We start from the raw sequence: 27272 nt of genomic DNA on the forward strand, positions 1-27272 counted from the left end.
CTTTGTATAGAATGGAAAATGAAGAATAAGGATATTTAATTTTCCCAGAAAATATTATAAAAATATTACTGAGAATAGGGGGATTAATTATTTGATACTTTAAATTAGATTTATAAGTTATCTATGAGATGATCTAAAATAGCATCTGATTTGCACATAATAGAAATATGTGATGCTTCTTCCTGGCTGATACATTAATTGTGTCTGTACTTTAGCATGTATTAAGGACAGGGTAAATTTAAAGCCAGATGATTAGCTAGATGTACTGCATATTTCAACATAAATAATTAATAATGTGAAAAATTAAATATTTAAAATTCATTCTCACATATTAACAATTTATGACCTCTGTAGAGGAAAATCATTGGTTGGTTAGAGCACACATGTATCCATATGTAAATGATATTACTCTACACCAAGTAAACTGATTTAGATTATTTGTAACTGGAGATATTTAAATTTGATATATAATCATATATTTTGTTATAGAATCTAGTGACCAATTTGAGAGTTAATTTAGGAGAACTGACCTGAATGAAAATCTGAGTGCATGTTGTGATAAAGAGCTTAATTGGACACAAAGCAACTTAACAACAGATTAGGTTTTATGGTCCCATTAATACAGGCAGTTGCCAAAACCTATTGAATTACTGAGCAAAGATGTAAGAGAATTTAAAGATGACCTTTCTGCAGTTGTTTTTATTATTGACAAACAGATTTTCAAAGATACCATAAAACAAATAGTAAAATTTCAATACATGACAACGAGAAGAAACTAGTATTTATAACTAGTGTAGTTAAGCCTTTGTGCTTACAACTATCCAATGAGGAGCTACCATCATCCCAAGTCTTCACACAAAGAAATAACGTACAAACAGCTAAACAAACTTGTACCATCAAGACAATGGAATATGTTTAAACTCAGCTCTGCCTGAAGCAAAAACCTTTAGAAGAGGCTCACACCTCAACACACATCGTCTCCTCTCTCTTCCCCCTTCTTCATTACTCCTAAGAAATAACAAAAAATACTTTTATTTTATCTATCATATGTATTAATGTTAAAACCAAACAACAACAGAAAACAAGTTCTTTCAGCAATCTTCTTCCTAAAGAAACTCGGCATACTTCTATTTTCTTTCACAATAGGAGTCTGTGATTTAGAAACCCTCAGTAGAAATCCCACATAAAAGATACTTTAAGTTATTAAATAATTTATTGGTGTTGAATATACTTCGCTGTTTCACTTGAATACAGGAAAGTGATGGCATTATCATCATTCAAGACCAATTAGGTTTCGTTCCTGAGACACTGGTATTGAAGGGGTTTGAGCGCGTGCGCACACACACACACACACACACACACACACACACACGCACGCACGCACGCACGCATGCATGCGCCCATGCACTCACATACCTTACAGTTAAGATATACTTAAGATAATCAATTTGAAGTGATATTGCTTGGATTCAAATCCCTACTTCACTTGCTATCTGTGAACATTGAAAAAGTTACTTAATTATTTCACCCAGGCTTCATTTCAGTCATACGTGTAAGTAAGGCTTAGAATGATACCTGAGACAAAAATCAAAGCTCATTATTATTAAACAGATGCTTGAGAAATGTTTATTGAGGGAAGAAATTATTCACACAGGTATTTGGGCAATGAAAACAAAAACTGTTTTTTTATCTATTGCTCTCATTTTAAAAAATTGTTCAGTAATTGTTTATTCTCTTAATTGTATTTTATTCTTACAGTGTACTTCACTCAGAAACTATGTGTGTGTGGTATCTATGAAATGGCTACTTATTTACAATGTGGGGGGAATCAACTAATGAGGCAATGCATTTCTCAATGCCAGCTTCTAAAGGGAATTCCTCTCAGATGTGACAGGAAACCCATTCCACCTTTTAATACATCGTTATCAATTCAGTTTAAGATATTAAAGTGAACAAACTCTCAGAGAATCTGAGACCTGGTGTATATGATGTGTTTTGTGTGGGTTGGAGATGATGCATGGGACTTCTCATGCTGCCCCACTATTGATATGACTGAATTGTGCAGGAGAACTAGCATTAGCACATTTCTATAGAGCTATTATAAATGGATTGATTTGTACTGGCAAAATGGTTTGGCAGGTAAGGGTTCCTGTTGCTAGGCCTGGAAACCTGACTGAGTTCCAGAACCTACAGGTTGGCAGAATCAAGCAAGACTCTTCATGTTGCTTTCTAATTTCCATATTCACACTATATAGCACACAGATGCAAACATACATACACATAGAAACATACACAGTGAAGTTAAATTTAAAATTCAAATTTATAAAAATTACTGAATAACATAGACATGGTCACAAGAATACTGCATAATTCCAATATGTCTGTAGGTTAATTTCATGTGTCATGTGGATAACAAATTGGTTGAGTATTTGATTAAATATAATGCACATGTCTGTCTTCTAAGAGGTTTATATATGAGGATAATATTTTAACTAGTGGTCTCAACAATGTAGATTTCCTCCCCACAGTGGGTGGACAACATTTAATGCCTTAGGGGGCACAATGGGCAAACTGGAAGAGAAACAGGGATAATCCTACTCACTGTGTCTGACAGCTTGAGTGAAGGCAAAGTGAGACTTATTCCATGGGTTTACCAACTTTTAAATTTACATCACTACAAATGGCTTTCCTAGTTGTGTGGCTTTCAAAGGAAAGAATGTGGACCTTCTTGGTTCCCAAAAATCATTAACTCATGTATCTGTCTATCATCTCACCTCTCTCTTCTCTGTTCTTCCCCTTTCCTTCGTTCCTCCCTTTCTCTCTCCCTCTCTCCCTCTCTCCCTCTCTCCCTCTCTCTCTATATATATATCCTTTCCATTTTCCTAATATTACTGATTTTGTTTCTTTTGAGAACTCTAATAAAATGTGCTATACACATTATTAATTTATTCAGTTATGGCTCTGCAAATTGTCAAAAGTAATAGAAAAGTACAGGCCAATCAGGTTCTACCTGGTAGGGTAGAACTAATTAAAGAGATTTCAGAGCAAGGGATCATGGGATTTGGAGAGAGGAGAGAATGTTTGGTTCTAAAATCAGAATGAGTGGCACAAGCAACAAAGAGATATATGTAAATGAGCAATCAAGGCAATTTCACAAACAGATACCCTGGTGTTCGAGACTGCCGTAGGCACTGTGGTAGCTCTTATTTATTTCTGATCTCATAACTTTGCCTTTTTGAAAGGCTCAAAATCAATAGATGAAACACTTCAGATCAAAAACCTCCTTTCAAAGGCATATATTTTCATCTTAGTGTTTTCATTAATGGAGCTTAGCTTGGCAGTAGGCAGAATACAGCATAACTGCATGGCCAGAAGAAATCTTGGTAAGACTTGTGAATCAAGTTCAACTGTGCCTCAAATTAAGCCCTAGACTAGTGGTTCTCAATTTCAGAGTTTCAATCCCTCTGAGTGTTAAATGACACTTTCAACAGTGGTTGCATATCAGATATCCTGCATACCAGATATTCATATTACAATTCATTGATTATGGTAACAAATTTAGTTATAAAGTAGTAGCAAAAAATTTAATGGTTGGGGGTTACCATCTAAAGAACTGTGTTAAAAGGTCACAGCATTTGGAAGGTTTAAAACTACTGATCTAGACCTTTCCACCATGTGACACCTTGGATACTCCATCCACTCCAAACTTCTTTTGTATCTTATTTAAAATTCAGTTTTCTTAATAGAAGTCTAGAGTGGCACAGAAATCAGTTAGTGTAAGGCCAGGTTAACAGTATAGATTGGACCCATGATAATCTAAACACATAAAAGGACGCTGCTAAGCAGATAATAGCATCATGGAAAAGATGATCAACTTTTCTCAAATCTGTTAGCTAGGAAAAAAATGAGTGATCTCTACCATAGGTGATCTTAAAGGGTCAATGTCCCTTTAATTTCTTGACAATGATGACTTGTTCGTGAGGTAGGACAAAGATTACACTAAAATGTAACTGAGCCGTTAGCAGAGACACACTGCAGCCAAATCAGGCACTCCAATGGAGGCATTAAGCTTTAAAAATGAGCACATTTTGTGGTTTGAATTATTGGCAATATTGAATTACCTAATATAATAAAAGATAGGTTCAGTAAGTTTGAAAGGTTTCCCTTTAAATATATTGAGGATAATATGTGTTAGCTTGTACTGTGCAAGATTTGAAAAATGTTATAATGTATTTGCCTGAATCAAATAATTCAGCAAGTTCAGCTTTTCTACATATGGTACAAGGCATGAAGTCTTAGTTGTCTGCTATGCACCCCTGGAATGGGGAAGGAAGTATAGAATTAGACACTTGAGATACAGCCCAAGCCTCCAGACTTGAACACATAGTGGCTTTAAAGCTTGATGAACTATCGGGCCTGATGGCAACAAACCAAATCTCTGATACCTCAGAGTTCTATTTTTGGAATATACATTCTTGCCTCTCTTTGTGGAGGATTCAACAGTTGTGGCAAATCAGATTAAATCCACTGTATTCTGAGATCTCATATTCTGTTGGCATCAGTGTTGAAATCATCAACTCCCACAAAGCCTACTGGATACATCAATCCCCATTTTCCTTCAACAAAAACATGATCCCCTCTATGTTTTTTCCTTCACAGCACCTAAGATATATTTTCCTCATATTGGTGTTTAAATTTGCTGTTACTTTCCTTCCTTCTACAGAACTATTTCACTTTGCAGAATGAGGACATGAGTAAACTGGACTGGCCTCATGGTCTGATGCAGTAAAAATCATACCGATCAACAAATAACTCAAAAATATGATAGCCATTTGCTTCATAAAACTTCAATTTCAAAAGCTACCTTACCTCTCCAAAATATATAAAGTTTAAATGAAGGTATAAGAAATCAAAATCTACTAAGAAATATAATTCAAGAAAATAGGCATACCTGGTTGTCTCAAAATAAAGATGTTAGTTTAAGTGGATAAGGCAAGATCACAGCTTTAGGTATAGTCTGTTGCTTTTGCCCTGTGTCTGGCTCCAGTCAGCAAAGACTTTCTGGGCAAACAATTGCACTTTGCTTTGGCAAGATATCCTGCTCTCATAGTACCACCAGGGATGGACTTTGAAGCATCTCCATTGTGTTTTTTACCTCTTTGCTCCCACTATAGCAAAAGCCCAGGGAAAGTAGGACAACAATGCCCTCCTGCTTGGGATGAGACTTGACTAGATATGTATTTTCTGAGCTATGCAATCAATGAAAAAATTGGGAAACTGAGAAATGTCTACATAAGGAAGTACATTAAAATTAAGTGCCAGATGCCCACAGATCCATGATGTGCCATGCATAACTCTGATAGAGCATTGAACATTATGCAAATCAACAATGTGACTGCTGTGGTCTGCTCTATGCTGCTGTGAATAACACCATGACACAAAGCACCCTGAGAAGAAAGGGTTTATCTGGCCTTCAAGTTAAAGTCTATCTCCAGGGAAGCCAGGGAGGAGGCTTAAGGTAAAAATCTGTAGGCAGAAATAAAATTCAGACCATGGAGGATACCACTTACTGGCTTACTAATCCTACATTCTTACACAGCACAGGGCCACCTGTGTCAGGATAGCATAGTCTACAGTGGGCAATTCTACATCAATGACAAAACAAAAACAACAACAACAAAAATGCCTCATAGGCATTGCCAAGGGATAATTGGATGGAGGCAACTCTTTAGTTAAGGTTCTGTGTTCCTGGTGTGTCCACGTAACAATAAAAACTAGCTATGAACGTGGTGCCAGGATCCAGGAAGGAGAAGTTAAAAAATAGCAGATAGTCTTCCTGAGATGGTTCCACCACGAATTAAAAAAAAACCGACAAATTTGCTCCTTTAGGCAAGGCCGAGGAGAATTTCATTTTAGGAAAAATTCCTGCTATTAATATGATTAATACCACTAGGTATTAGTGCATCCTTTTGAGCAGATTTCTACAGAACAGTGAAGATGTACTGTGTTGCAGTGATGCTATATAGAAAAATAGATGACTTATTAATTCCCAACTATGATCATACAAGAATTCCTAAAATCATATTAGTAATTATCAAGCTCTTTTATACTAGGACTGATATTAATTTCTCTCTGATCATCAAAATGGCAATGAGAAGTCTGTCAGTTTTCAAGTGTCATCTGTTAATTGCTTCTGAGATAGCAAGCAGGCATCTGCAACTAAGAACACATGTGTAAACTTGTGGAGAACTTTTTACCATGTGATCATGTAGTCTGAAAGATGCATAAATGCTGAGGAAAAAGAGAAAAGGATAACTTTTTAAAGCAGAACTGAACTCAAGAAGAACTTAGAAGGAAGGCACAGCATTGGGAGTGACAATATCGAGTATAAGGGTATGATTGTGATGCCACAGAAGGAGGAAAGAAGGACATTAGAAGAAAATAGAGAAAATGTTTTAGAGAGAACTTTTTGGAGGAGAACTTTTGTAGAAACTTTTTGGAGAACTGAGGAACTTAGAAATAAAGGTTAAAAATCACATTTCAATGTGTTCCTTTTTCTTCCTGCATCTTCAGCTAGCAGACTGGGAGTTAGAGGCATGTAGATCCTGAGGAGATAGAACAAAGGCTACTTACTTAATCCACCACTGTTTTATGATGGGGTGCTAGACAGTCTCTTGCCTCAAAGGGACACAGGCAGGTCTACAGTAGCAAAGTCACTTAGACTTAATATAATTAAATGTTTTACTATTAAACAGTAACCCTAAATATCTCATAAGAAGGAGTCTTAGCCCCACTGCTGCCTCAAGAATGAACAAGAAAGAACATCTGGGAATGTGGCTCTTTTCTACACAGATAAGGAGTTAAGTCAGAACGAAGTCATTTACACACCATGTCTCTCTCATCTTTGTATGGTTGAACAGTACTCAGCACACAGTACAAGTGGGGAAAATGCTAACCTGGTGAGCAATTGCTTTTACTTTGGACTTGTACAGATAATGTAAGTTCATGTTTCAACATGTTTTAAAAGGTAACAGAATTGATCAAAATGTTAAGCAATTACTATATAATAAGCTTGAAGTCTCAGCATCACTGAAAGTCATATATCACTTGAAGATGTGTATTTTTGGATAAAACACCCAACAACAATGAAAAACCTAAGTCTACCAAGAAACTAATTATTCAATTGAGTAAACACAGAACCTCAATTTTTAAAGTGTGCCTGTTGAACTAGTTGCAGCCATATCATAGGAGGACTGTAAGTTACACAATTGCTCAGCTCCGATCCCGGGAAATATGGGAATTGGACACGGGGCATCTGAGCTCTGCAGTGTGTGTTTAAACATGGTTACTACAGGAGCCTGATGTGCATGCCAATTCCAGAACCAGTAAACTAGAGCTACTTTCTCCACACAGAAATCGTGGCTGGTAGAATGAGTTACAAGAAACAAGAGACAGCACAGAGGAAGAGAGATCCAAGATAAAAGACAGTGTATAGCACTGTTCCAGAAACATAGAAATGAGAGATGTTAGAAAATGAAATCAAAGAGAGAATAGAGGAAGCAGAGCTCAGACTTCAGTCAAATTAATCCAGAAATGAAATTACTTTTTTTAAAAAATGAGACTACTTTATTATGGATGAGGTATTAGAACAAAAGAAAATCATTAGTTTTCATAGTTATAAAATCTTAATATTTGCATATGAAAACATGTAAAATTGTCTGTATTTGCTGGAGGTTCAGGTACAAGTGTTGAGGGGTAAGATGAAATGGGTGCCTGCATTTTGGTTTTAAGATTCCACGAGGGTTGGGGATTTAGCTCAGTGGTAGAGTGCTTGCCTAACAAATGCAAGGCCCTGGGTTCGGTCCCCAGCTCTGAAAAAAAGAAAAAGAAAAAAAAAAAAAGATTCCACAAAAATAGTAGGAAAAAGTTGAAGTGAACAAACATAGAGTGTCATAATCACCATTTTGTGTTACTGTCTCTATTTAAGACTTCTAGCTTTTTATTTTGTGAATTGTATGCTGATCACTCGATATTAATCCTGGTGAACACTCCTTCCGTCTTTGAGAGGAGGCATGCTTCTTTTTCTAACTGCACAGGATTGAATGGATGGCTCTGAGACAGGGGCTGTGAAAAAGGTATACGGCTTTGATAGGAAGGTTTTGAAACACTAAACTCAAAATGACAAATCAAAACTAAAATAAGAACAACTGATGCCAGCATTTAAAAGTTATGAGTACAATTAAATAAACATACACCTGGAATAGTTTACAAATCCAGGTGCTCCCTGATCCAGCCCTGCCAGTGCGTTTGCCTACATTTCTTAGCCATGTGTCCTTTGCCCTTTCATGGGACGGGTTTTTTTTTTTTATTTATTTATTTTATTCATAGATGGTTGTGAGCCACCATGTGGTTGCTGGGAATTGAACTCAGGACCTCTGGAAGAGCAGTCGGTGCTCTTAACCTCTGAGCCATCTCTCCAGCCCCCATGGGACGGTTTTAATACAGTGTATGGAGAAATAGAAGACGATTCAGTCTCACTCCTGCCTTATGAGCATGTCATTCACGAAGGATGGCTTTGACTATTTTTTTTCAGCATTTTATTGCAAAACTAGGTAATTGTTTTTTGGTTTTGCCAACTTAGAGAATCTTTTCATGTCTTAGCCATTAAGTGTTTAGACATTATTTTTTTTTCTGAACCAGGAATTAATGTTTATTTTAAATGATGAAAATCAACAACTCAAGACAATATTTAAAAACCTAAGAGGGAAATTAACATTTAAAATATACCTGGAATGATTGAAAAAGTCTAAATTAGCATTTATACATTCATAAAGATTTTATCAGTTTTGTTTCATTTTTGATATCTCTTGCTTTCTCAATTCCAAATAGATTTTAAGGTGTTTCCTAGGGTGATGCTACAATAAAACCATAATTAATTGTGATTTCTTACCCCTAAGGAAACACTGTCTTATTGATCTATGGCCTTTGAAACTCCATAAGAACAATACCAACCAACAAGAGCTTCCAGGGACCAAACCACCATACAATGAGTACACATGGACAAACTCATGGCTCCAGTTGCATATGTAACATAGGATGGCCTTGTTGGGCACCAATGAAAGAAGAAGCCCTTGGTCCTACCAAGGCTGAACCCCCAGTGTAGGGGAATGTCAGGGTGGGAAGGCGGGAAGTGGTGGGGGTATATGTGGGGGAAGACATTCATAGAGGAAGGGGAAGGGGAATGGGATACGGGGCTTATGGATGAAAAATAGGGAAAGGGGATAGCATTTGAAATGTAAATTTTAAAATCCTATCAAAAAATAAATTGAAAAAAGATTTGACATATATCCAAATTCTCAAAAATTTTATTTTTATTATATAAAATTGGAAAAATTCATGCTAGAAATGACATTTAAATTATATTTCAATTCCAAATGTCTATGATTCGTGCTCTTTAAATTCAAAAGTCATATTATATGTACATGAGTCTTTTACCTACACATGTGTCTTTGCATCATGTGCTTGTCTGGTATCCATAGAACCTAGAAGAGGGTTTGAATCTCCTAGAATTGAAGTTACAGATAGCCATAAGTCAATATGTGAGTGACAGAATTGAATCCATGTCCACAGAAAAAGTACTTAGTATTCTTCACCACTGGACCAACTACAAGACCCATAATGCATTTGTTTTCTTTAATTTTAATTTCAATAAATAGAATTTTAAATTTAAATGATTTAATAATTTAATTTAATGTTGTAAAATATTTTAATTTAATAAAATTATTTTATTTAATTTTTATTTCTGTGTATAGCACACAGTGAGGGTGCCTGTAGAGATCAGAAGAGAGAGTCAGACACCCTGGAACATCCAGGTTGGAGTGAACCTTCTGATAGGAACAGGAGAATGAATATTAACTGCTGATTCACTGCTCCAGCCCTCAGTTACAATATTAATAAGAGAATGGATCTACCAGGGTATGTATATGTGAAGTTTCCAGTTATAGTTATCACCAATGACACTGTTTTTACCACTAATTAGAAGAACAGAATATACTGTATCATAGAAGATTTACACCTAGTAAGTGAAGACATAATATCTAACTCTACTATCCTTCCATGTTTTTTAAACAGAGTAATGTTATTGGGTTATCGCGCTGAAGTAGATTTCCTAGGATGAATGGCTAAATTGTTTCTAATATTTTCTATATTGGATATGAAATACCCTTCAGAGATGTGTATGTAGAATGTTTGCCTCTTAGCTAATGATATGTTAGTAGGCTGAGGAAACTCTAGGAGGTGGCACATAGAGGAGCAAGTAGGTAAATGGGGGTGGGTCTCGTCCTTGGCTCTTTTCCTGTCCTTTTCGCTATTTCCTGTCTATCATTAGGTGTAGAGTTTCTCCATCATGTCTTCCCTTAGAGTCGTGTCAGATACTTTGATTGTAGGAATAAAAAAGAATGAAAGCATATCTCACTAGCCTTCCACAATAACTTCGGGCTATAGCTTAAAAGAAAAAATAGTCATATATTTATTCTAAAAGAAGTTTGTAGTACGTTTTTAAAAAAAGACATGGGACAAAAGACATAATGAAAGGTAATTCTAGGTTACATATGTTTTTTCTAATAGAGTGTAACTGGGTCTATCAGTCATACATGAAGAAAACTTGTATCCAGAGAATTGATGAACCTAACAGAAACTACATGTTTTCTGGGCTTTTCATTATCCTTGGGTTTTTGTTTGTTTGCTTGTTTCTTTTTTTGTTTGTTTTACTGGGGGGGGTTGTTTACTTTTTATTTTTTTATGTGACAGAGACAGACAGGGAGAAAGAGAGAGAGAGAGAGAGAGAGAGAGAGAGAGAGAGATTGAACAGTAGCAGGATCGAACTTAACAAAATTTGCCAGCAGATATTTTAAGCTTCGTTACCAAAGGAAGCTAGAGTAACAAAACTTCCCATTAGGAATATCTACTTAAACTTATAAGACACCACCATGCATTGATAAGTAAGGTCAAAACAAACAAGCAAAACTGATGTTGCCTAGAGCTGTTAAGGTTACAAACCCACTACCAGAACACATTTCTACTTGTGGCCCCAGGGAGTGGGGAGGACTAAGGGGTGGGAGAGTCGGGACATCCTCTTGGAGATGGTAGGATGAGGTGTGGGATGTGGTACAGTCAGAGGGTGGACCTGAAGGGAGACAAAGTTTGAACTATAAAAACAGATTAAAGCATAAATAAAAATGTAAAGAAAATATCCTACAGGCTTGCCTACAACCAGATTTTCTCAATTGAGGTTCTCTCCATTCAGATAACTCTAGCTTGTATCAAGTTGACATAAAACTGCCTAGTACGGGGTTGGGGATTTAGCTCAGTGGTAGAGCGCTTGCCTAGGAAGCGCAAGGCCCTGGGTTCGATCCCCAGCTCCGGGGGAAAAAAAAAACTGCCTAGTACACTAAGTACAGTCTTGTGACTAAGTTAGAGCCAAACGTTCTAAGTAATTATTTACTGTGCATCCTTAATTAACAAACACACCTTTCCTTGCTTCCTACTTCCTGCTGACTGGGTGAAAGTGGGTGAGTAGAGCTTGAGAAGTTACCTTGGATCATGAAGTGGTAACTATGTTTGAAAGATATATACACTTCAGTGGAGGGAACGTAGATCCTGCTAATCATGGCAGCACCACCCTGAACTTCCTGCATATTTTCAAATTATAATTTTAACTGTGAAATAGCAGAAGACTTATGAGCGGTTTTAAAGAGAGTGTAAGGAGTTCCTCAATCCTGTGCTCCGTTGTTCCCTCAGCAGCAATACCTTAGGTCACCACAGTACAGTGCACACGAGTGTTGTGCTAGTCACTAGAAGGCATTCCTTGCTGCTTGGACTTGCCATAAGAGAGATAAAATCTTATCCCAGACAGTTTATTACTGATTTGAGGTTTGCTTTGTTATGTTTTGTGGGATTTTTGTTGGTGGCGGTTTGTTTTGTTTGGTTTTGGTTTTGTCGTTCACAAGACAAGTATTCCTTGTACAGTTTCCAAAAGTATACAGTGGCGTCCCATCTTCAAGCGTACAAAGTGTAGATAGTTGGCTGAAGAAGCTGCAGGGAAACAAGGAATGAGAGCATTTCCAGGACCTGGAAGACTCCTCTAAGATAAATAAAGATGTGGAGCTATGGACCATCCCCTGTGATGGTGCTCATAGATTGTCCCCTCCCACCCCCTCACTCTATCCTTGCCACATTTTTTTCTGTAGCCTTCTTCAGTTCTAGGCTCAGCCCCTTTCTTTGCTTGGACCACCTGCACACCCTACCCACCTCTGATCTACCTAGCTCAGAAAACCAGTCACGCTACAATCATACTTGGAACCCTAATCAAAGCAAAAGAATAAACTTATCTGTACATGTAATGGATGCATCTTTGTAGGATAGCCGTTTCCTCCAAATTAATGTATGTTCTCCTAGAGAGAGAACGCAGACTTGCAAGACTGAGGAAAAGACAGCCCTTAAAAGGGTCAAGAAGTAAACAACTTAGAAGCTCTGAAACTTAGGAGTCATGGGCCTCTTTCCTAAGGTTATATAAGACCTAACAACTGACCAGGAGAGGCGAGGAAGCAGTGAGGCTGTCTGCACGATACATTGTGAGGGCTCCAGAGAACCCTTCCTTTATAATTGTCAAATACACTAGGGTGGGCTTTTGATCTTATGGCTCCCCTTGAGTCTCCAAAGCTCTTCTCAGCAATTCCTTGCTTTTGCTCCTATAGGGTAAGCCCAACAATGCTATGCAAACACATGAAAATACATGTATTTAGGATTTATCAAAGCTGAAATGATTATTATTATTGCTGTGCCTTTCCTTTCAATTACTCTGGAGTTGTGAGCACCAGAGTCTTAGCAGGTGTCTGAGGCATAAAACATTCAAGAGAAAGTGATACCTGAAACTTGATCAATTCTTGATCACTTTAGGAAAAGTCAACTCATCAGAGGAAAAATCCAAACCTACAAAGAAGGCCTAGGACTTCATAGAAGATGGTCTGTGTGGAGCAGATCCTCAAGTACGTTCAGAACCTCTTTTAGCCATTTCAGTCACAGACATCAGATTTACTATTAACTAACAAAATGCAAGAAGCATTCTTTGGTAATTACAGAATTTGAAGAAAATGAAGGAATATGATGTTCCTGTTCAAGTTAATAACCTGGATTTACATACCATTTCTACACTTGATCTTAGCCAAAAGGCCGAGAAGCGATTTACATACCATTTCTAACCACATACCTATCCATGGTATGGGAAAGGAAAATCAGAAAATCATTACATTCAACACATACATGTTTCCTAATGCAACTGTGCAAAAGGATAAAGAGCACAGTTGTCTTTGGCGATAGAGGTCTGTAACCCTAGTACTTAGCATTCTGAATTTGGGGTATTAATATGAATTAAATCCCAGCCCATGCTGCATAACAAGATCATCCCATGGTACATAGCAATATCCTATCTCACAAAGCAATAAACAAGAGGCCCAAACAACCATTCAAAATTTTGAAAAGTACTCTATGATTGTTTCATACCTATGGGTGAAATCAATAGGGAAATTATCCAGAATTTATAGTACACACTAATTGATGACACTGATAGAATATGCTTGAGCCTATTAGTGTATCTTCGTGAGATGAGCAGACTCATTACTTAATTGGCAGGAAAAATATCAGAAACTCATAGCTTACAATGTCTTTCAAAGCTTAAAAATTTGTATGTGTTAATGCATGCATGATGCACTTGTGTGTGTCTGTGTGTGTCTGTATGTCTATGTGTTTGAGTATATGCACTTGGAAGCCACATGTGTGCAGGGGTCAAAGACAGCATGAGATATCCTAGAGTTTAAGTCATAGGGAGTTTGAGCCATCAGATGTGGGGTGTTAGGAACTGACCTCATATCCACTGGAAGAGTAACAAGTCCTTTTTCTTAACCATTGAGCCATCTGTTCATCCTTCTATACACAATTTCTCCAAACTGAAAAATGAAGATGTTTGGCCATCAATCAGCCAATGAGTAATATAAGTTCATCTCATATCAATGGGGCTTTACGTAGTTACACTATCACATCAAAAAAAAATTGAGTAGATTTTGTAACTAGTGAATGACCCAACAAGAGCTACCAGGAATATCCACGTAAGCTCACTGTAATATTTACTGTCTATGGAATGCAGATGGGTTGTTGTAGAGAGCGGTGCGGCGAAACAAAGATGGCGCCGACATCCAGCCTTGTCTGGATATAAACGACTTACTGCGCATGTGCAGGCTTGTCCCCTTGCTAGGGCTCCCTCTAGTGGTGAACAGCGGTACTGCACATGTGCGGTTTATGCACCAGGTGTTAGTTGACCATTAATATGCTAATGAGGTGATTCATTCTCCGCCAATCCCTGGAGGACAAGTAGTGGGGTGATCCAAGCCCCACCAATCCCTGAGAGATAATTAGCATACTGTTGTCTATATAAGCCGAGCGATTTTGCTGCTCGGGGTCCCTGTTCAAGAGAGCTGTAACACTAAGAGAGCTGTAACACTAAGAAGAGCTGTAACACAGTAAAGGCTTGTTTGCAGAAGAATCCTGTTGCCACGTGTCGTTTTTACTGGCGGGACATTAGGCGCGCGACAAGTGGTGCCGAAACCCGGAACCAACATCGCCAGTGCCGAGGGGACCCTTCAGTGTGCTGAAGAGGATTCAGAACTACGAAAAGGTAAATTAAGAGGTAAGCTTCGAGAGGCATGCCCCTTTTTGGAAGAGAGCATGTCAGAAACGGAGCAGAGTGAGAAATTAGGCTTCCGAGAGGCATGCCCCTTTTTGGATTTAACAGAGCATGTCAGAAACGGAGCAGAGTGAGAAATTAGGCTTCCGAGAGGCATGCCCCTTTTTGGATTTAAGAGAGCATGTCAGAAACGGAGCGGAGTGAGAAATCAGGCTTCCGAGAAGCATGCCCCTTTTTGGATTTAAGAGAGCATGTCAGAAACGGAGCAGAGTGAGAAATTAGGCTTCCGAGAAGCATGCCCCTTTTTGGATTTAAGAGAGCATGTCAGAAACGGAGCGGAGTGAGAAATTAGGAGCACGCAAAAAAGAAAAAGGTTACTAAAACAAAAGTGAAAGAGATACAAAAGGCGGAAGAAACGCTGCCAGAGGAAAAAATAGGTATGCCCCGAGGACGAAGTACAAGTCAACTGGAGAGGATACTTTGTATCCATTAAAAGAATTAGAAGCCTTAGAACTGGCTGGCAGTGACTCTGAGCAAGAGTTGTCAGAGTCGTAGGAGGAGGAATTAGAGGAAGAGGCAGCCATATATGAGGAAGAAAGATATGGGCCTAGGTGGAGAGCCACTGTGAAGAAACCTAAAGTTATGGATCCTTTGTGGGCAAGGCTGGTAATTTTGTTTCTTTTTTTCTTTGTGTGGGATAGAGAAGCCACTGACAGCAATCTTAAGCCCGGACCAAAACCTCTTTGGCAAATGGTCCCTGCCTGCTTAGAGGATAAACGATGTGAGGAAGCCATTAGAGCCGTTAGGGCAGGTCAGAGGGTCCTTGCAGAGCAACAAGAAAGTATGTCAGAGGGAGAAAAGGTCTCGAAAGAAAAAAAGAAAAGAAAAGGAGATAAAAGGAACAGAGAGAAGGCAAAGATAAAAAATGGGGTCAGTGCAGCTTTTGTTGTGGCTCAAGTTGAGGCTATTGCTAGGTATATGACTAGGCTCTGGAAACCTCACAGAGTCATACTGATCAGATTTGATAGAGGTAGACCGCCTGAAAATTTATTCAGGAGAATCAAACAAAAAGATAAGCTTGAGTGTGCCTACTTGGATTCCTGATCTCAAGGAGATTTAAGCAAGTGACAAGGTGCTTCTCTTAAAAAAGCAGTTTCAATCAGCCCTTGGAGCCTTGCACCTGTAGCTAAGATATGTGTAGCCACTTCAATTTTGTTTTCTGACTGGTTTTAAATGTATAAATATTCTCTACATGCCTTGGTTATGGACTATTGGCTTTTAAGTTATTGGATATGGTTAAAAAAATGTAACATTGGTAACAGAAAGTTGACATAAAACTGGAAAATTTGGATGGAGTCATTCTAGATAACATGTGGCATGAGCCAATCTAGGGAAACAGGTCTAAATTGGGATGCCTTTGCTACAATTTTTTACTGAACATCCAGTGATTTTTCCAAAGGTCACTGCCTCAGAGCCTTTGTCTGGAGCGTTAAATATTTATACAGATGGCTCCAAAACAGGTGTAGGTGCCTATATGGTTGATTCTCAAGAACCAGTATTAATTCAGTATAGTCCAGGCACCCCCCAAATTACAGAACGTAAAATTGTATTGGAAGTTTTCAAAAGATTTCATGATTTTTTTAATTTCTGACTCTGCATATGTAGTTAATGCGGTGTGCTCACTTGAAATTGCAGGGCCAATTCGGTCGAGTAGTACCGTATGTCAAATTCTTTTAGAATTACAAAATTTGATTTGGACCAGAAAAAATAAAATTTTTATACAACATATTCGAGCCCATACTAATTTGCCTGGTCCTATGACCAGTAATAACACCCTGGTGGATGCTAGTACTCGTAGAGAGTTTATTTTTCATGCCACTCCGGTTGATCTCGCTAGAGGATTTCATCAAAAGTTTCATGTACCTGCTTTTGCTCTTCAACAAAAATTTAAAATCTCTAGAGCTGCAGCTCGTGATGTGGTGTTAAGTTGCCAAAATTGTGTTCAATTTCACCACCCTCCTCATGTTGGGATTAACCCTCGTGGTCTGATCCGGCTAAAACTTTAGCAGATGGATGTCACACACATATCTCAATTTGGAAATTTAAAATATGCTCATGTTTCTGTTGATACCTGTTCTGGTATTATACACGCTACTCTGATGACTGGTGAAAAAGCTCGTAATGCCATTAGTCATTGCTTAGAGGCATGGGCAGCCTGGGGAAAGTCTGATAGTCTCAAGACAGACAACAGGCCTGCCTACACTGCAAAGTCCTTTCAGGCATTTTGCCAGACAATGCAGGTCAAACATACTACAGGATTGCCATACAATCCCCAAGGTCAAGGAATTGTGGAAAGAGTACATCGTACCTTAAAAGAGCTTATACAAAAACAAAAAGGGGGAATTGCCAGCAGCCGAACACCAAAAGAACAACTTTCTTTAGCTCTTTTTACTCTAAATTTCTTAATTCTGGATGTGCATGGCCGTTCTGCCACGGATCGCCATGCTGCTACTACACCTATAACTAATGCAGAAGTAAAGTGGAAGGATGTCTTAACTGATGAATGGCGTGGCCCAGATCCCATGATTTCGAGGTCTAGGGGAGCGATTTGTGTTTTTCCGCAGAATCAAGAAAATCCAATTTGGGTACCTGAGCGTTTGACTCGAAGATTGTCTTCTGCTCTTCCTGAAGATGAGACTACGAACCCTACTATTACTACTGGGAATGGTAATACAGGTTAATTCGCTCACTCTGTGGGCTATTGCCAGATCCTGGCCAGTACCCATGCCAGTTCATAGCAATTCTACTGTTTTGAGAATAAGACTGGCAAGCATAATCTCTGGCCTTGGTTCCAATGGATGCTGTCCAATGAGCAAGGGTCATATACATCCCTGACCCCCTTTGCTAGGTTGATGGGAGAGAACTTCGTGCTGTATAGTGTTTCAGCTACCAGAAAAAAATGATACCAGGTTGACCAATATTCAATATAATAACCTCTTGGTAAATAATACTGCCACTAGTACTTCAGTATGTGCTAGATCACCTTTTTTCTGATAAGCACTAATGTAAGCAGTGGTGCTTTAAATTGTAATAGCTCTGATGTAGTCTGCTATTTAGCTGAATGCTGGGATGGCACCAATGACACCGCAGTGATGGTTAAGATTTCCTCCTTTGTGCCAATCCCAGTGGAGGCAAACCCAGATAGCTTTCCTATTCTTAATTTGCTGAGAGCCAAAAGAGATTTTAGAATTATGGCAGCCATAATTTCAGCCATTGTGCTGTCTGCTGCCGCAGCTACCACAGCTGCAATCGCTATGACCAATCAAATACAGATGGCTGAGACTGTCAATCAGAACTGCAGTGGCGTTAGAGATACAAGAAGAATTTAATACCCATTTGGCATCTGGCCTTCTATTAGCCAATCAAAGGATAGATTAGGTTCAAGAACAAATTGAAGCACTGTATCATATGACACAGCTGTCTTGTGTTTCCTCCCTTAGAGGTTTATGCATTATTCCTTTGCGAGCTAACTTTTCTCAGAATTTTCAACAGAGCAAAGAAATCTCGAATTATCTGAAAGGAGACTAGTCCATGAAAGCAGAGCAACTATCAAGACAATTGCTGATGCAGATTGCTGTCCTCAACAGCACTAGGCTGGACCCCATCACAGTTGAAGACTTTACCTCATGGATTACCAATGGTTTCTCCCTTGTTAAGGAGTGGGCGGGCATGTTTGTCCTGGGGAGCTATTGTCCTCCTGGGATGCGGAGTAGGTCTCTGGCTTATTGGCCGTTTAAAAAGAGAACATGCCAGACACAAAGTGGTTGTTTACCAGGCTATGACCGCCATCAAAAAGGGTACTTCTCCCAACATATGGCTGGCCTCTTTGAAAGATCAAGAGTTCGCCCTAGATCATTTTTGTCACAGTCATGTGGAGTCATTGTATCCAGGGACGGGCAACTTTCCTCGAACTTGGACCAACCTAAGACATGGGGCCCGGTGGCGATAGGGTAACTCTATGACGGGTAAGGCCGAGTTTGGATGAGAACGACCTAAGACAGGAGCAATGACAAGATTGACGTGACACCCAGATCTAGACCAGTCATTTTATTAAACAAAAAAGGGGGAGATGTAGAGAGCGGTGTGGCGAAATGATGGCGCCGACATCCAGCCTTGTCTGGATATAAACGACTTACTGCGCATGTGCAGGCTTGTCCCCTTGCTAGGGCTCCCTCTAGTGGTGAACAGCGGTACTGCACATGTGCGGTTTATGCACCAGGTGTTAGTTGACCATTAATATGCTAATGAGGTGATTCATTCTCCGCCAATCCCTGGAGGACAAATAGTGGGGTGATCCAAGCCCCACCAATCCCTGAGAGATAATTAGCATACTGTTGTCTATATAAGCCGAGTGATTTTGCTGCTCGGGGTCCCTGTTCAGAAGAGCTGTAACACTAAGAAGAGCTGTAACACTAAGAAGAGCTGTAATACAGTAAAGGCTTGTTCGCAGAAGAATCCTGTTGCCGCGCGTCGTTCTTACTGGCGGGACATTAGGCGCGCGACAGGTTGTGGTTTTTTTTCTTAGCATATTTTAAAATTTAAAGCAAGATCATTATTAAACTCAAGGCAGGTTTCTTGGGGAATTTCTAAGAAGGTACAATAATTCATAATTAATAATTAATAAAAATCATTAGAACAGTTCATACCACATATAAGTACTATATGTGTTTAATAAATAAAGTCAGAATAATTACTGTTGTTACAATTTAGTGACATGCGACCAAAGAGGTTCTGTTAGGGTATATGATGCATATAAATGTCTAAGAAGCTGTGTCACCATGTGAGGGTCTTTGGTCCCACACCTAAGCTACTATACCAGAATTTAAATGAGTCACTATGCTTACAAATGTTTATTCAGTACTGCTGATGTACCAGTCACTCTGTAGGGAGTGGGGACAAATTTGCAAACTAAAATTGGAAATTATAGTCCTAGGAATGTCTTCACTAAGGAAGAAATACAAATAATTTGCCAGCTTTTCATAGAGATCAGGAAAGAAATCAAGCAGCATATCATAGATATTGGAATTTAAAAGATCACAGTTTTATTCCAATCAGAGCTGCATAATAGTTGCTCTTTTGGAAAGTGAGGTTGTCCTTTTTCATACCACATTTCTGACTCTGTGGCCACTATCCAGACTGTACATATATAGACCTCTGAATATTCTATATACTGAGCATATTTCCAAAATCATTCTGGGTGCCTTCTGAAACTTGTCACTACACAGAAAGCAGGTCTTTCTCTTTTCAATCAGCAGGATGAAGAAGATTCCTGCTTAGCTTGAGAACCTACCTGCAAAGTATTGTTTTTCAAGCATACACATTTTCTCAAGATCTGTCACCAAAACTTAGATACCAGTTTGAAACTAATATTCCTACGTCTGCACTGCCCAATCCAGCAGTGACTTCTTCATTGTAGTATCAATACAACCCTCATTTTGAAGGCTGTTATGTTCTAATAAAGCCTCCTCGATGCAACACTTGTGTAGTTTATATCTTACCCTATCCAATATCCAACATAAGAAAAAAAAATATTCATCACCTAACCAAAGGTCTTCCTTCCCTCTATAAAGGATGCCAACTTCTGAGTGACTTCAATGAGCTTCAAGAGGATGTAACCACTATCTATCTGCCCTCACGATTCCCTGTGTAGCTCAGTCTAATCTCAGCCACATACACTTTCAAATTTTATTATTTATATTCTTCAGATTATGCTTCTTTATTACACTTGATCTTCTTCCTCCATCCCCTGGGATCCATGCTGGGATCATAGGTGCGCCCCATTTCTCAGTTGCCTGGCTATAATTTATGACCCTTATAAATTTCTTTACACATGCTATGCCTGCTACTGTCTTTATGAGGACAAGTCTTTTGAATCAAGTTATTCCCAGTATCTCACTCGTCTGTAGCCCTCCCCATTAAAGCGAAGAGTTGAATCCCAACCTTCAGCTTTCCCTTAGGTTCCTGTGACTTATTAAGTTCTACCATACTCTGCAGTCTAGAGCACACTCCCTTCTTCAGTCTAATGTCGCCACATGTTGAGCCTGCCACACAGCCTGAGAAAGTCAGCAAACTCGGCCTGGGCAAAGCTTACACTATAAATTGGTTTGTATTTGCCTCGAAGGCAACTCTTAGGTCCAAAAGATGATGGTGAAAATAACATATATTTATTGAGCCATGAGACCAGTTTTTGCTAGACATTATATTGTCACATGTACTTAGGTTTTGTTGGGGGACAATGACTGCTTCGACCTGATATTGATAAGAGAATCCCTTACAGAACAATTTAAAATACACATATGAATGGTCCTGACTGGCCGTTAGAGCATAAGTTTTGGGTAGCTAAAAAGATTTGTTAGCTCACTACCACTTCTGTAGCCCAGGCTATAGCCGGACAGGCCGCAAAGTCTCTGTGTCACAGAAAATGAACTTCTGATTCTGTTGTATCTCCTTCCTCAGTTCTGAGATTAAGTAAATACCAATATGCATAGCTTCACACTCACTATAATCTCACAGGTTTATGTAAAAAGGGTTGGGGTACTTGTCAAAATGGAACATATGAAGACATTCTTTCTTAAAATCTATTTTATTTTTCATTTATTTTTAAAGTTTCATACATTTTTGCAGCATTACATCATATGACCCTTCTTCTCTTTGTTCCAACCTCTCCCTTGACACTCTCATCCCTTGATCCCTCTCAAAATTTCCTTAATGACTATGGTCATATACATAAATATATACATACAGCAAATACTGTTCTTATTAAATACAGTTCAATACACATACACACACAGGTTTCTATGGAAACATCACATGAGATATGGATTCCTACTTTTTCATTTTTGATACATCTGCAAGTAAAATTTAATAATATAATTATTTTTGTCAAATTAAGTAGAGTCAATTCGAATTGCAAACAGCCAAGTTCTTCAAGCTCCTATCTGTAAGCTTTTTATGGAAAATATTTGACATTACTGATTCAGAGGTTAACACCTCATCAGCATATGCATGAATCTTCTTTAAATGTTAATGGCGAATGTTAATGACAGACACACTGAGACCAACCTGAGAGTGAGTAGTTTCGGTACTGTAAAATCTATTTTCTCAACATTTTCAGTTACTAACCCTGAATCTGTGCTTAATATTTGTGCACTTTAGGTTGCTATCTGTAAAATTTAAAACTATGCTTTTAAAATATTTGGACCTCAAATCTATCTTTATTTTTGTTCCATGGTAAATAAGATACCTTGTCTCAAAAAAGAAGGTAGAGAGTGACTGAGGAAGACAGTTGATGTTATAAGCAGACATCACACACACCATACACACACACACACACACACACGCACGCACACACACATATGTATATACACAAAAGTTATTATGGAAAATGAAGCTATGCATAAAAGAAACAAAGAAAATGTGGTGAGTATTCATATCAAAGAAAGATCATATTTAAACCCAAATTGTAAAAGTTAGACATTCTGGACAAAAATATAATAGCCGAAAGGAAATATTTACTGCAAAAGCTCAAATTTACTATGGCCTTGGGAAAGGAGAATATTTTCAAATGGGAAGATGGATGGATAGAATTTATGACTTAAAGACAGAGGCATTTGGATAAAGAGAATTGAAGAGCGTCTCAGGGAGTTGTGGGCCATAAGTCCGCCAATAAATAGAAAATGTGAAAACAGGTGAGAAACTTGGGAAAGAAGCAAAAACAGGTTCAAATACTAAGAATGGAAAAGTTCCATTCTCTGAAAGCATTACCTTAATATTTAGGAAGCTCAGAAAGCATCAACAGCATAACAGTGTGCTAGAGGAAGGCAAGGAAAGAAAATACAGAACAAGAGAAAAGTGATTTATGCCATTTACCGTTCGCAATTCCTCACTGAGTTAGTTTATCAGCTAAGTTCTCACAGAAACAAGAGCTCCTGGACAATGTTGTATTGTACTTAGATTTTTGACAAAGAGAACTATTCACTAATAATCCTATGTGCAGCAGCCGTTTCGAAATAAAGTGCTCAGAATGTGGAGGGAAGATCTTCCTGCTGAAGTTACCATGTGCCCCAGACATAGGACTTGAAGGAATTGAGCTGAGGTGACCTAAAAGCTTCCCGCTAAGGACAGGTTTGGATTGGAAGGTGTTATGTAAGCTGCTAAATTAGAAAACCAACCTATTCCCACCCCACCCCTACAACAGTTAACAACTGTGAAGCAAAACAAAACCAAGACGCAAAATTATGCACACTGCCTCTTAGGGGAGACCAACAGCTTAGACTTCAAGGCTCACTGGACAGGAGGAAATTCTTGCCTGATACTGTAACACTGGTCAACCACCACCCGGGCTAATGAGGTCATGGGTCCTAGTGAAGAAGAACCTGTTACTGTGATTTTCCTAAAGAACTAGAATTTCCAACTGCATTCTAAATGCTCATTAGCTTTATGTCCTCAGATAGCAGGAACTTTTACACCTCATCAAAGAAACTTTATTTTTGCAACATATGAAACTACATAGATTCATAACTGGTTGGAAATACAGAGACTAAGTGACTATGGGGTTTCTAAGTGCACTTGATACATCGGAAATGCAACTGTTGTGAACTGTGAAGAAGAAACTTTTTATAAGTACTACCATTTCATTTTCGGACTACATTTAATCAAATAGACAAACTAAATTCACGGTCCCAAGCCCTAGGGGATCTGGGCCCTTCCCTATCTTGCTAGTTAAACAAGGTACATGCAGCAAACTCACTCCTTTGTCAACCCTTAGCGCTCCAGACCTAATGTCTAAGAGAATGACTTAAGGACCTTGAAAATTGCACTGCAGTTCCCCGCCACCTCCTCCTTCCCTTCATGTTCCCGTTCTTTAAAAATGTTGTACAATCTACCTTTGGGGACATGCTTCAAATCCCAAATGAGCCACCTCCCTGAGAACTCAGAAAATAAAGCTGTCATTTTTAAGCTTGCATATGTGAGGTGACTTTTCCCAGCTTCCACCCCAAACACAGCACAGCCTCAGAGGAGAGTGTGGAATTGAACTTCTATAGAAGGATTGCAAGAGCCAGGGGCCCAGTTATCTATTAGTGTTCCTTAGACATGGCTGGGAAAATGTACCCATGACAAGAGTTCTCTTTCAATATGGTTGTGTAAACAAGACTGGCATGATGATAATACCAGTTGTCATACCAGTGTGAACAGGGGCAATGCACATGGCTTTTCCCATAGGTGAAGAGCTAACCTACAAGTAGTTTTCTCCAGGCATGAACTGACATAAAGGTTGTCAATCCCAAGTATCCATCCCTGGATACGTGTAGATGCGAGTAAAGCTAAGTGGACTCAGAGGGTGGGTATATATATACATATATATGTGTGTGTGTGTGTGTGTGTGTGTGTGTGTGTGTGTGTGTGACACACACACATAGGCGCAAACGTGTGCACATAATACACATATGCGCAGACACATACACACATATGCAGATACACACACCACATAAACTTATAGCAATAATAATTAAAGAAGACATCACAAAGGCATAGGAACAATGTAGGAGAAGTATTTTTATAAAGTTCTCAATTTTAAGGTAGAAATAATAGATATAAAAATAATGCAAAAAAATCAAGGAAAATTAGGACAGTCCAGATACACAAAAAAGATTATTAATTTTGCCCACAGATCCTACTTCATAACAATTATAAAAAAGACATTTTATGCTGTAACTATTTTCAGATATCCATACCCACATGCACACATGGAAAATTAATCATTGCTGGCTCCATTATTCTAAATGATAGTATACATGAAAATATCATTTCCTGTCTTAAGGTCTAAAAACAATTGCGTGAAATATGAATTAAGTCTATAACATATAAAAAGACCCTACATTTGTAACGAGAGTAGGAAGAAGGTTGATGGCAACCCAGCATTACTGAACAATAAAATAGCAAAGTATATTTAGAGGAATGAATAAGAATTAGAAATGGTGAAGTTAAATAAGAAATATTTTAAACAGATACTAGCTTCTGCTTTTTTCTGTCATATTCAGCAAAATCAATAAAATTTCAACTTGAAATAATTGAAGAGTGTATAGTACTTACGTAATATAAATATAAAACCTTAATACCATCGTACAGGGGAAAATGGGAGTGGGAGACATAGGAAAATGTCACTTTTTATTACTGAATCTGAATCAAAGTCTAAAGCTATTTCTAATATGGTGGACCTGTAATAAATAGTGAGACCGCAGATGAGACACTCTAAGTGTGAACAGAATATTTGAGGAAGTCAAATGACGATTAAAATATTCACTCAGTGGAAAAGAGGTGGGATGAACAAAGAAGTCAGAGGCCCAAGACACATAGAACTCAAAAATGAAAATTCAGTTAGAGAATATATTCACAATAAGTATAAATCATGAAACCTACAAAGGTAACTTTAATACATATTAGAAAATGGAAAAGAATGGACTGGTTGATTGAATATCGGTAACATGGCAATGTTTACAAGATTTCTATATCTAATTGCATTCTTGTGAAACACAATGCTAGCTTTTAGACTTTATAAAAATTAATGAAATTGTACGAAAATTTATGTGAAATTGCCACTCAGATGGTCAAAACCAATTTTAAGGAATGAACGAAAAGGTTACTTTCTTCTGGATTTCAGAACAGTCTGCAAAGCTCTAGTCAACTAGACAGCATGTGTATGAGGAGATGAGGAAGAAGAACAGAACAAAGGGGGCATCAAGAATGCAGACCAGAAAAGTGATGATGGCGGCCATGACTGGGGATGTAGCAATGGATTGATGAATGTAACACTCACTGTAGGGTATAAGGAACCTGTATAATATGGGTTTCACCACAATTAAACCACTGGTGACTCAAGAGTCACTATGAAGAGTGAGAAAGGACCAGACACAGAATGGGAGACAAGGTTGGAAGATCGTGTGTCTCATTAACTGGTTATGTGTATGGAAGATGTACCTTTCCATATTTCTTGGATGCATATCTGGATGTAACTTACCAGTTCACATAGGGACCCATATACAAGCAAATTATACAACTCCATACTGATAGGAGAAGTAATACAGTGAGAAAAATGGCAAGGACTCTGAGAAGAAAACTCCCCTGAAGATGCATACAGAACTATGGGAAGAAAAGACACTTGGTAGTTGATACCATCAAAGGAATGCAGTGGAAGTCACGGGGGTGATTCTACTTTGTGCTCAGTAAGACAGTTAAAATCAGAAAGTGGATGGCAACCGTTTGTAAGAATACATGGAACCCAGAGCTGACACTCAAATAAATGCCTCCAACAATAAAACCTGCTGGCCTTATTTAGAATAGTTGAACAGAGTCTCTATGTGAACTAGTAAGTTACACCCAGCTATGCCACCATGAAATATGGAAAGGTTTATCTAACATAACCTTGTACACACGTTTATAGCAAAATGTTTATAACAGTGTCAAGTGCAATTTCCCACTGTGATTCTGTACCTTTTCATACTTTTTGTGTTGAGGGGAATCTAAAATAACATGCTGTATGTTCAGATCATGAAAGGCTGTTTGCCCATGGGAAAGCATCAATACTGATTGATAATAAGAAATAGCTGAACCTTAGCAATGTGCTAGAAAAGGACCCTGCTTTGCAGAGACAACACACCGTCTAATCTGGGAGAACACCAGAGATGTAGTTCCTTGGTTACTGAAAGCCAAGGAAGAAGGAAAAGAGGGTTCATCATTAAGGGGAAATTTTATTCTTTTTATTTATTTGAAACAGGGTCTCACTATGAAACCAGCTAGCCTAGAACTTGCTATGTAGACTAGGCTGGCCTTAGCCTCACAGGGAGCTGCCTTTTTGACATGATAAAAGTATTCTGAAATTAACCATGTTAACGCTTACATTACCTATGGATCTACTAAAAACCATCAAATCATATAATTTAATGTGATACACTGTATAGCATGAGAATTATATTATATTATATTAATTTTATAGAAGAGAGATTATGGATCACGTGAGGGAGGGCCAGCCAGCCTCACTGCAGCCTGCAGGCATGCAGGCTTTCAGCAGGTGTGCTCTAGAATTGTGTACTTCTGAACGTTCGGAATGCCTGAAGTAAGACATGAATAATGACAAAATAGCAGAGGCTGCAAAGAAAGGAAGGGCCCCTGCTTTTCTTGTGTGGATGACATACATTACATAACATTCAGAGAAAATGAATCCTTAAATTAAAAGAAACAATCTTGATCGAATTGACATAAAACAGAACATGTGTCAGAAGCAGAGGCAAGGATATGGCTGGCAATTCCATACATTACTTCCAAACATTAATTTTTTTTTAAAAAAATGATGTTTTATTCATGAACCCAAATAAAAATGCATTTGGGTTCAGTGTCTGCACGTGTTGAGTGTCTAGCAAATGCACTGAACGCAGGGATGTGCAATATCTGCAGAGGAGACAAGGACCAGACGCGTCTT

At 38.4% G+C, this 27272-nt stretch overlaps 1 protein-coding gene and 1 non-coding gene across 9 annotated transcripts in view; both read right to left on the bottom strand.

The window, feature by feature from the left end:
• The window catches only part of Nol4 (nucleolar protein 4), a 362305-nt gene that overhangs the window by 83380 nt on the left and 251653 nt on the right, over positions 1 to 27272 (bottom strand).
• LOC120098415 (U2 spliceosomal RNA) lies at positions 13059 to 13242 on the bottom strand. Its single transcript, XR_015643231.1, has one exon. It is a non-coding gene; the product is annotated as a U2 spliceosomal RNA (small nuclear RNA).

The sequence above is a fragment of the Rattus norvegicus genome, chromosome 18, assembly GCF_021556685.1.
Source record: "Rattus norvegicus strain SHRSP/BbbUtx chromosome 18, alternate assembly SHRSP_T2T, whole genome shotgun sequence".
Taxonomy (NCBI): Eukaryota; Metazoa; Chordata; class Mammalia; order Rodentia; family Muridae; genus Rattus; species Rattus norvegicus.